We start from the raw sequence: 11,096 nt of genomic DNA, 5'->3' as shown, positions 1-11,096 counted from the left end.
TAAGGAGATAAGGGACCGGCCCCTAAAATATTCTTTCTGAGATATCTCAAGAATGGTAACGAAATTCTGAACACTTGTTGAACAAAATGTCTTTATAATAAAATGACATTTCATTTGATACCATGAAAAAGGGGCTAGCCCCTTATATTAGGGACCTAGAGGGCTCTAAAGTCTTTTTCCTATAGTTCTTTACCGAGGGGTATTTCGTAATAGATTATAGAAGCAAATATGTTTATCTAACAGTTGTGTAGCCTAACATTATAATGATTTTTCTCATGTGTTACGTAATTAAGGATTTTTAGGGGTCAAAAGTCCAAAAATGTGATAACCTATATCTCAAAAAGGAAAAATATTTTGAAATGCAGAATAAAAGAAAAGATGCTCAAAATAATGTACCTAATAACATGCAACCTTACAATTTTTGTTCAGCGGCCCCAATAAGGAGATAAGGTCCGGCCCCTAAAATATTCTTTCTGAGATATCTCAAGAACGGTGACGAATTTCTAAACACTTGTTGAACAAAACTTTTACACCTGAAACAAAATAGTATCAGGCACTTAAAATGAAGATCCTCTTTTCCTGTTTTAAATCATGTATAGCTGTTAAATAGCAAAATCAAGATCGAACATAAATCTCAATTTCTAAAATCAGACGGAAGACCTCCTCGTTGCTCGCAACGAGATCGTGTCTAGTTATTATTATTATTTTTCTTTTTTTTCTTAAAAATTTTGTGCACGCGATTTCTCAGAAACGACCCGACCGATTTTCATGAAACTTTCAGGTATAATAGATAGTGATCGGAACCTTATATGTTTTTTTATTATATTGATGACGTCACTTCTGTTTTAGAGATATTGACGTTTTAGCGTTTTTTAGAGGGGTGGCTTGTTACTCTAACTTCTCCTAAACTATAAAAGATATTGAGTTCAAACTTTCAGGGATAGTAGACAAAAGATTGTAGATTTGCAATTTTATTTTCATTTTGATCTGGCTTGAAAGGTGCCGAAGCTCGCCTGGACCTGAAAATTGGTATTAAAAAAACGTCGTAATTTTTTGTGGTTTTCTTTAATTATCTCTTTTCTGAAAAATATTTTGTTAAGACATGTAACGTAAAAATAGTTTCTATTTACCAGACCTTTCTTTTAAAATCAAGAAAAAGGGGGTGGCCCCTCAAATAAGGGGACCAAAGGGCTCTAAACTCTTTAATTTGTAGCCCTTTACTGAACGACTAGAATAGAAGCAAATATGTTCATTCCACATTTATGTATCCAAGCAATGTAATGATTTTTCCATGTGTTACGTAATTAAGGGTTTTTAGGGGCCGAAAGTCCAAAATTTTGATCACCCATATCTCAGAAAAGAAAAATATTTTGAAATGCAGTACAGAAGAAAAGTTGTTCAAAATGATGTTCTCAACGATATGCAACCTTCACAATTTCGTTAAACGGCCCCTAAAAGGAGATAAGGGATCAGCCCCTTAAATCTTCTTTCTCATATATCTCCAGAACGGTAACAAATTTCTAAACAGTTGTTGAACAAAATGTGTTTAAAACTAAGTGACCTTTTATTTGATACCAAGAAAAAGGGGCTGGCCCCTTAAATTAGGGAACCAAAGGGCTCTAAAGTATTCTATCTATAGCCCTTTACTGAGGGATATTTTGTGAAATGTTATAGAAGCAAATATGTTTATCTCACAGTTATGTATCTAAGCATTGCAATGATTTTATCATGTGTTATGTAATTAGGGTTTTTTAGGGGCCAAAAGTCCAAAATTTCGATCACCCATATATCAGAAAGGAAAAATATTTTGAAATGCAGTACAGAAGAAAAGTTGTTCAAAAAGATGTTCTCAACTAAATGCAACCTTCAAAATTTCGTTAAACGGCCCCTATAAGGAGATTAGGGAACGGCCCCTAAAATCTTCATTCTCATATATCTCCAGAACGGTAACGAATTTCTAAACACTTGTTGAACAAAATTTGCTTACAATTAAGTGACCTTTCATTTAATATCAAGAAAAAGGGGCTGGCCCCTCAAATGAGGGGACCAAAGGGCTCTAAAGTCTTTAATCTGTAGCCCTTAACTGAGAGATATTTTGTGAAAGGTTATAGAAGCAAATATGTTTATCTTACAGTTATGTATCCAAGTAATGTAATGATTTTATCATGTGTTATGTAATTAGGGGTTTTTAGGGGCCAAAAGTCCAAACTTTTAATCACCCATATCTCAGAAAGGAAAAAAAATTGTAATGCAGTACAGAAGAAAAATTGTTCAAAATGATGTTTTGAACAAAATGCAACCTTGAAAATTTCGTTAAACGGCCCCTATAAGGGGATAAGGGATCGGCCCCTAAAACCTTCTTTCTCATATATCTCTAGAACGGTAACGAATTTCTAAACACTTGTTGAACAAAATTTGTTTAGAATTAAATGGCCTTTCATTTGATATCATTTGATATTTAATCTGTAGCCCTTTACTGGGAGATATTTTGTGAAATGTTATAAAAGCAAATGTGATTATCTCACAGTTATGTATCTAAGCAATGTAATGGTTTTATCATGTGTTTCGTTATTAAGGGTTTTTAGGTGCCAAAAGTCCAATAATTTAATTGCCCATATCTCAGAAAGGAAAAATATTTTGAAATGCATTACGGATGATAAGTTGTACAAAATGATGTTTTTAACACTATGCAACCTTCAAAATTTCGTCAAACGGCCCATATAAGGAGATAAGGGATCGGCCCCTAAAACCTTCTTTCTCATATATCTCCAGAACAGTAGCACATTTTTAAACACTTGTTTACAAAATGTGTTCAGAATTAAATGACCTTTCATTTGATATCAAGAAAAAGGGGCTGGCCACTTAAATTAGGGGATCAAAGGGCTCTAAAATCTTTTATCTATAGCCCTTTAAATGGGAGTCATTTTGTGAATGGTTATTAAAGCTAGATTAGGTATAATACGTTTATATATCCTAACAATATAATGATTTCCTCTTGTGTTACCCAATAAGGGTTTTTAGGGACCAGAGGTGAACATGATTAATCTTTTTCATCTTAATTGGTAGAAATGCAAGTATTTCAAACAGCAATGTAAGAGAACTTATAAAAAGCGATACAATAAAGCATTAGTACTTCACTCCTTTTTCCATATCATGTTTTGTTGTCAAAAATCAAAGTCGATGATGTCATATTTCCTTCTAAAAATCAGACGGAAGACCTCCTCGTTGCTCGCAACGAGATCGTGTCTAGTTATTATTATTTTTCTTTTTTTTCTTAAAAATTTTGTGCACGCGATTTCTCAGAAACGACCCGACCGATTTTCATGAAACTTTCAGGTATAATAGATAGTGATCGGAACCTTATAGGTTTTTTATTATATTGATGACGTCACTTCCGTTTTAGAGATATTGACGTTTTAGCGTTTTTTAGAGGGGTGGCTTGTTACTCTAACTTCTCCTAAACTATAAAAGATATTGAGTTCAAACTTTCAGGGATAGTAGACAAAAGATTGTAGATTTGCAATTTTATTTTCATTTTGATCTGGCTTGAAAGGCGCCGAAGCTCGCCTGGACCTGAAAATTGGTATTAAAAAAACGTCGTAATTTTTTGTGGTTTTCTTTAATTATCTCTTTTCTGAAAAATATTTTGTTAAGACATGTAACGTAAAAATAGTTTCTTTTTACCAGACCTTTCTTTTAAAATCAAGAAAAAGGGGGTGGCCCCTCAAATAAGGGGACCAAAGGGCTCTAAACTCTTTAATCTGTAGCCCTTTACTGAACGATATTTTGTGAAATGTTATAGAAGCAAATATGTTCATCCAACAGTTATGTATCCAAGCAATGTAATGATTTTTCCATGTGTTACGTAATTAAGGGTTTTTAGGGGCCGAAAGTCCAAAATTTTGATCACCCATATTTCAGAAAGGAAAAATATTTTGAAATGCAGTACAGAAGAAAAGTTGTTCAAAATTATGTTCTCAACGATATGCAACCTTCACAATTTCGTTAAACGCCCCCTATAAGGAGAAAAGGGATCGGCCCCTTAAATCTTCTTTCTCATATATCTCCAGAACGGTAACAAATTTCTAAACAGTTGTTCAACAAAATGTGTTTAGAATTAAGTGACCTTTTATTTGATACCAAGAAAAAGGGGCTGGCCCCTCAAATTAGGGAACCAAAGGGCTCTAAAGTATTCTATCTATAGCCCTTTACTGAGGGATATTTTGTGAAATGTTATAGAAGCAAATATGTTTATCTCACAGTTATGTATCTAAGCATTGTAATGATTTTATCATGTGTTATGTAATTAGGGTTTTTTAGGGGCCAAAAGTCCAAAATTTCGATCACCCATATATCAGAAAGGAAAAATATTTTGAAATGCTGTACAGAAGAAAAGTTGTTCAAAAAGATGTTCTCAACTAAATGCAACCTTCAAAATTTCGTTAAACGGCCCCTATAAGGAGATTAGGGAACGGCCCTTAAATTCTTCATTCTCATATATCTCCAGAACGGTAACGAAATTCTAAACACTTGTTGAACAAAATTTGCTTAGAATTAGGTGACTTTATTTAATATCAAGAAAAAGGGGCTGGCCCCTCAAATAAGGGGACCAAAGGGCTCTAAAGTCTTTAATCTGTAGCACTTTACTGAGAGATATTTTGTGAAAGGTTAAAGAAGCAAATATGTTTACCTTACAGTTATGTATCCAAGTAATGTAATGATTTTATCATGTGTTATGTAATTAGGGGATTTTAGGGGCCAAAAGTCCAAACTTTTAATCACCCATATCTCAGAAAGGAAAAATATTTTGAAATGCAGTACAGAAGAAAAGTTGTTCAAAATGATGTTTTGAACAAAATGCAACCTTCAAAATTTCGTCAAACGGCCCCTATAAGGGGATAAGGGATCGGCCTCTAAAACCTTCTTTCTCATATATCTCCAGAACAGTAGCACATTTTTAAACACTTGTTTACAAAATGTGTTCCGAATTAAATGACCTTTCATTTGATATCAAGAAAAAGGGGCTGGCCCCTTAAATTAGGGGATCAAAGGGCTCTAAAATCTTTTATCTATAGCCCTTTAATGGGAGTCATTTTGTGAATGGTTATTAAAGCTACATTAGGTATAATACGTTTATATATCCTAACAATATAATGATTTCCTCTTGTGTTACCCAAAAAGGGTTTTTAGGGACCAGAGGTGAACGTGATTAATCTTTTTCATCTTAATTGGAAGAAATGCAAGTATTTAAAACAGCAATGTAAGAGAACTTATAAAAAGCGATACAATAAAGCATTAGTACTTCACTCCTTTTTTCATATCATGTTTTGTTGTCAAAAATAAAAGTCGATGATGTCATATTTCCTTCTAAAAATCAGACGGAAGACCTCCTCGTTGCTCGCAACGAGATCGTGTCTAGTTATTATTATTATTTTTTTTTTCCACGAATTTTGTGCACGCGATTTCTCGAAAACTATTCGGCTGATTTCGACCATTTTTTCTCAGATGATAGCCAGTGGTCATAATTCTAGAAGTTTTTTGAAATTTCGAAATCGGCACTTCCGGTTCCGATTTACGGCCGATTTTATTAGTTTTTACGACCAATTTTGTGCAGACATAAACTCAGAGACTATCAAAGATAGGAATATGAAATTTTCAGGATAGCTAGACCATAGGTTGAAATTGTGCACAATGTAGTTTTTTGGCGCCAGTGGCGCCATTTCTATGAGCTCGCCTAGGCTCGAAAATTTGGTACGAATTTCGAATCAAATTTTTCATACGTTTTGATCTGTATCTTTTTATGAGTTGATATTTTGTTAAAACATATATAACAAAAAAGGTAGATAATCAAAAGTTCTTTTCAACAAAATCAAGAAATAGGGGCTGGCCCCTTAAATTAGGGGCCAAGACACTCATAAACTCTATTACAAATAACATAAAAACGATAAAGATTTTGTAATGCATTATAGATGCAAAGTTGTTGATCGTACCAATATCTATTAGGAAAAAAACATTGCCACGCCCATTTATTACGTAATTAGGGATTTTTAGGGGCCAAAGTACTTAAACTTTGACGAAAAATAACTAGAGAAGTATACATATTTTGTTAGACATCATAGAAGAGAAAATGTTTGAATAAATGATTTAAATTGATTCCACTTATCAAAACACGCATTTCTGTCCCCATTAAGGATCTAGAGGGCTGGCCCCTAAAATATTCAATCATTTGTATCTCAAAAGTGATCAACAATTTTAGATGGATGTAAGAACAAAAAATGTTAGTATTCATGAGACCTTTCGTATAAAATCAAGAAAAAGGGGCTGGCCCCTTTTTTTAGGGGCCAAGGCACTCATAAACTCTATTACAAATAACTTAAAAACGATAAAGATTTTGTAATGTATTATAGAAGCAAAGTTGTTGATCGTACCAATATCTATTAGGAAAAATCATTGCCACGCCCATTTATTACGTAATTAGGGATTTTTAGGGGCCAAAGTACTTAAACTTTGACGAAAAAAAACTAGATAAGTATACATATTTTGTTAGACATCATAGAAGAGAAAATGTTTGAATAAATGATTTAAATTGATTCCACTTATCAAAACACGCATTTCTGTCCCCATTAAGGATCTAGAGGGCTGGCCCCTAAAATATTCAATCATTTGTATCTCAGAAATGATCAACAATTTTACATGGGTGTAAGAACAAAAAATATTTGTATTCTCAAGACCTTTTCAAACAAATCAAAAAAAAGAGGCTGGTCCCTTTTTTTAGGGGCCAAGGCACTCGTAAACTCTATTACAAGTAACTTAAAAACGATAAAGATTTTGTAATGCATTATAGAAGCAAAGTTGTTGATCGTACCAATATCTATTTGAAAAAATCATTGCCACGCCCATTTATTACGTAATTAGGGATTTTTAGGGGCCAAAGTACTTAAACTTTGACGAAAATTAACGAGAGAAGTATACATATTTTGTTAGACATCATAGAAGAGAAAATGTTTGAATTTATGATTTAAATGGATTCCACATGTGAAAACACGAATTTCTGTCCCCATTAAGGATTTAGAGGGCTGGCCCCTAAAATATTCAATCATTTGTATCTAAAAAATGAACAACAATTTCAGATGCATGTAAGAACAAAATATGTTAGTATTCATGAGACCTTTCGAATAAACGGAAGAAAAAGGGGCTGGCCCCTTCAATTAGGGACCAAGACACTCGTAAAGTCTTTTACACATACCTTAAAAACGATGAAGATTTTGTAATATATTATAGAAACAAAGTTGTTGATCGAAACAATATCAGTTTGTAAAACTCATTGCCCGACCAATTGATGACGTATTTATGGATTTTCAGGGACATAAACCTTAAATCTTTAATGTGCTGTATCTGAAAAAGCAAAACACTTTGTAAAGCATTTTTAAGGATATTGACAATCGTATACATTATCTAAAAAGAAGTGGTTGAGGGAGAATTCTGAAATTTCATTGATATTTTAATCGAATCGTTTAAAAAATTGAACGGAAGACCTACTCGTTACTCGTAACGAGATCGTATCTAGTTATTATTATTTTTTCCCCAAATTTTGTGCACGAGATTTCTCGAAATCTATTTGACCGATCTCAACCAATTTCACAGATGGTTGGGCGTGGTCTAAACTTAATACGTTTTTCTTTATTTTTTCGTCGTCACTTTCGGTACCGAATTGTCGGCCATTTTGTAATTTTTGACGACTCATTTTGTGCAGCTATAAACTTGGAAACCATAAGAGATATGAAAATGAAATTTTCAGGATAGGCTGACTATAGTTTGAAGTTGTGCAGCATGTAGTTGTTTAATGCCTGTTGCGCCATTTCTTGGAGCTCGCCTGGGCACCAAAATTGGGTACGAATTTTCATTCAAAATTTTCACACGTTTTGATTTATATCTTTTTATCAGTTGATATTTTGTTATGACATATATAACAAAAGCGGCAGAGAATCAATAGTTCTTTCCAACAAAATCAAGAAAAAGGGGCTGGCCCCTTTATTTAGGGGCCAACGCACTCTTAAACTCTATCACACATAACTTAAAAACAATAAAGATTTTGTAATGCATTATAGAAGCAAAGTTGTTGATCGTACCAATATCTATTAAAAAAAATCAATGCCACGCCCATTTATTACGTAATTAGGAATTTTTAGGGGCCAAAGTATTTCAACTTTGACGCAATATAACTAGAAAAGTAGAAATATTTTGTTAGACATCATAGAAGAGAAAATGTTTGAATTTATGATTTAAATCGATTCCACTTATCAAAACACGAATTTCTGTCCCCATTAAGGATTTAGAGGGCTGGCCCCTAAAATATTCATACATTTGTATCTCAAAAATGATCAACAATTTTAAATGGGTGTAAGAACAAAACATGTAAGTATTCTTAAGACCTTTTCAAAGAAATCAAGAAAAAGGGGCTGGCCCCTTCAATTAGGGGCCAAGACACTCTTAAACTCTATTACAAATAGCTTAAAAACGATAAAGATTTTGTAATGCATTATAGAAGCAAAGTTGTTGATCGTACTAATATCTATTAGAAAAAATTATTTCCACGCCCATTTATTACGTAATTATGGATTTTTAGGGGCCAAAGTACTTAAACTTTGACGCAATATAACTAGAGCAGGAGAAATATTTTGTTAGACATCATAGAAGAGAAAATGTTTGAATTTATGATTTAAATCGATTCCACACGTCAAAACACGAATTTCTGTCCCCATTAAGGATTAAGAGGGCTGGCCCCTAAAATATCTAATCATTTGTATCTCAAAAGTGATAAACAATTTTAGATGGGTGTAAGAACAAAAAATGTAAGTATTCTTAAGACCTTTTCAAAGAAATCAAGAAAAATGGGCTGGCCCCTTAAATTAGGCGCCAAGGCACTCGTTAACTCCATTACAAATATTTTAAAACGATAAAGATATTGTAATGCATTATTAAAGCAAATTGTTGATCGTACCAATATCCATTAGAAAAAATTATTGCCACGCCCATTCCATACGTTAATAAAGATTTTTAGGGGCCAAAGTACTTAAACTTTGACGCAATATATCTAGAAAAGGAAACATATTTTGTTAAGCATTGTAGAAGAAAATATGTTTGCATTGATGATTCTAGTCGATTCAATTAATCAAAACACTAAGGTCTGTCCTCATTTAGGATCTAAAGGGCTGGCCCCTTAAATATTCAATCATTTGTATTTCAAAAATAAACAACAATTTTAGATGGGTGTAAGAACAAAAAAAATGTTAGTATTCGCGGGACCTTTTGAATGAACTCAAAAAAGGGGCTGGCTCTTTGAATTAGGGGGCAAAGAGACTCGTAAAGTCTCTTACACATACTTTAAAAACGTTCAAAATTTTGTAATGCATTATAGAAGCAAAGTTGTTGATCGTAACAACATCAGTTGGTAAAACTCATTGCCCAGCCATTGATGCCGTAATTAGAGATTTTAGGGGACTAAAATCTTAAATCTTTAATGTGCTGTATCTAAAAAAAGCATAACTCTTTGTTAAGCATTTTAAAGAATATTGAAAATCGTATACATTATCTGAAAGGGAGGTGTTGAGTGGAAATTCTGAAATTACATTGATATTTTAATGGTATCGTTTAAAAATTGAACGGAAGACCTACTCGTAACGAGATCATATCTAGTTAAGGTTTTCCGTTGGAAACGGAAGACCTTATTGTTTTTGCTTTGTTTCTTTTCCTCTATTATTAAGGTCTTCCGTTTCCAACGGAAGACCTTATTGTTATTGCTTTGATTCTTTTCCTCTATTATTATTATTATTCTTTTTTTTTTCTCCCACGTTTTCTCAAAAATGCTTCAGCCGATTTTCATGAAATTTTCAGAGCTTATTCATGACAAAATTTGTAAGAAAATTACACGAGCTTTTTATGGTCGTCACTTCCGGTACCGAGATATCAAAGATTTTACGTTTTTGCTTGTTCACGATTTTTCTCAAAAAGTATTTAAGATAGAACCTTTAAATTTTCAGAGATGGTAGAGAGTGAACGGCCGCAGTGCCCTTCGCATATCCGAACGTCCGCCGTCACTTTCGGTAGTCACCGGAAGGAAATGAAAAACCTTAATTTTTCAATTTTTTGAACTTGAATTTTTTTTATGTTACTATTCGATAGAGACACTTAAAACACTTCAGAATAGGAAATTCGTTTTTAAATCGATCCACGCATTCCCGACATTTTGAGCTCAAAAGTTCTGAAGCGAGAGTCCGCGTAGCTCAGTAGTTAGAGTGGTGGACTTGTGCCCAGGCGACCCGGGTTCCGTCCCCAAGTGCCGATTATATTTCTTCCCTAATTTTGTTTTGGTTAATGATTTTGTCTTTAAAATGATGGTTTTTATTGTTTTCCGTTTTATTTTTATAATAAATAAAGATAATAACAGCTTTTTTAGTACAAATATAGAGCTCGTTTCTGTCAGCAGTTGACTTAATTCAGACGCTCGTCGCATCGCTAGCATCAAAGACATGCCGCCGAAGCTCCCTTGCAGTACGACTACATTAGAGTTCACTGGGTCGCTTTGCCGGCATCAAAGAAATGCCGCCATCTCCTTGACTATGCACACAACATTTACTAAGCAATGCACAAACGTTATTCTACATGGCTTTAAAATGAGGACTGATTAGTATTTATTTACATAATTATATAGATAAACGCATGCATGAATACATGTGTTTATTGACATACTTTTGCTTATACATTGATTTCCTGAACACTATAAAACACTATGAAAATCTCTCTCTCTCTCTCTCTCTCTCTCTCTCTCTATCTCTCTCTCTCTCACCCTGACAACCGGGTGACTGCGATACGGTGTGAAAACTGACCACCCTTGTATCTGTGTTTGGGCCTATGTATTAACAGATGTAAACACTGATCGTTGATATACACTGTTTAAACAAAGAGTCTGATTATTCACTTTTGATTCATAAAAATCATTACGGCAGGGTGGATTGGGATTATATTCATTTACAATCAGTCTTTTAAAGTTTAGATTTATTTACAAAAGTCTATAAACATGTACATGTTCGCCCAAA

Source organism: Magallana gigas, chromosome 1 (genome assembly GCF_963853765.1).
Source record: "Magallana gigas chromosome 1, xbMagGiga1.1, whole genome shotgun sequence".
In the NCBI taxonomy this organism is placed as follows: Eukaryota; Metazoa; Mollusca; class Bivalvia; order Ostreida; family Ostreidae; genus Magallana; species Magallana gigas.
This window is presented reverse-complemented; position numbering follows the sequence as displayed.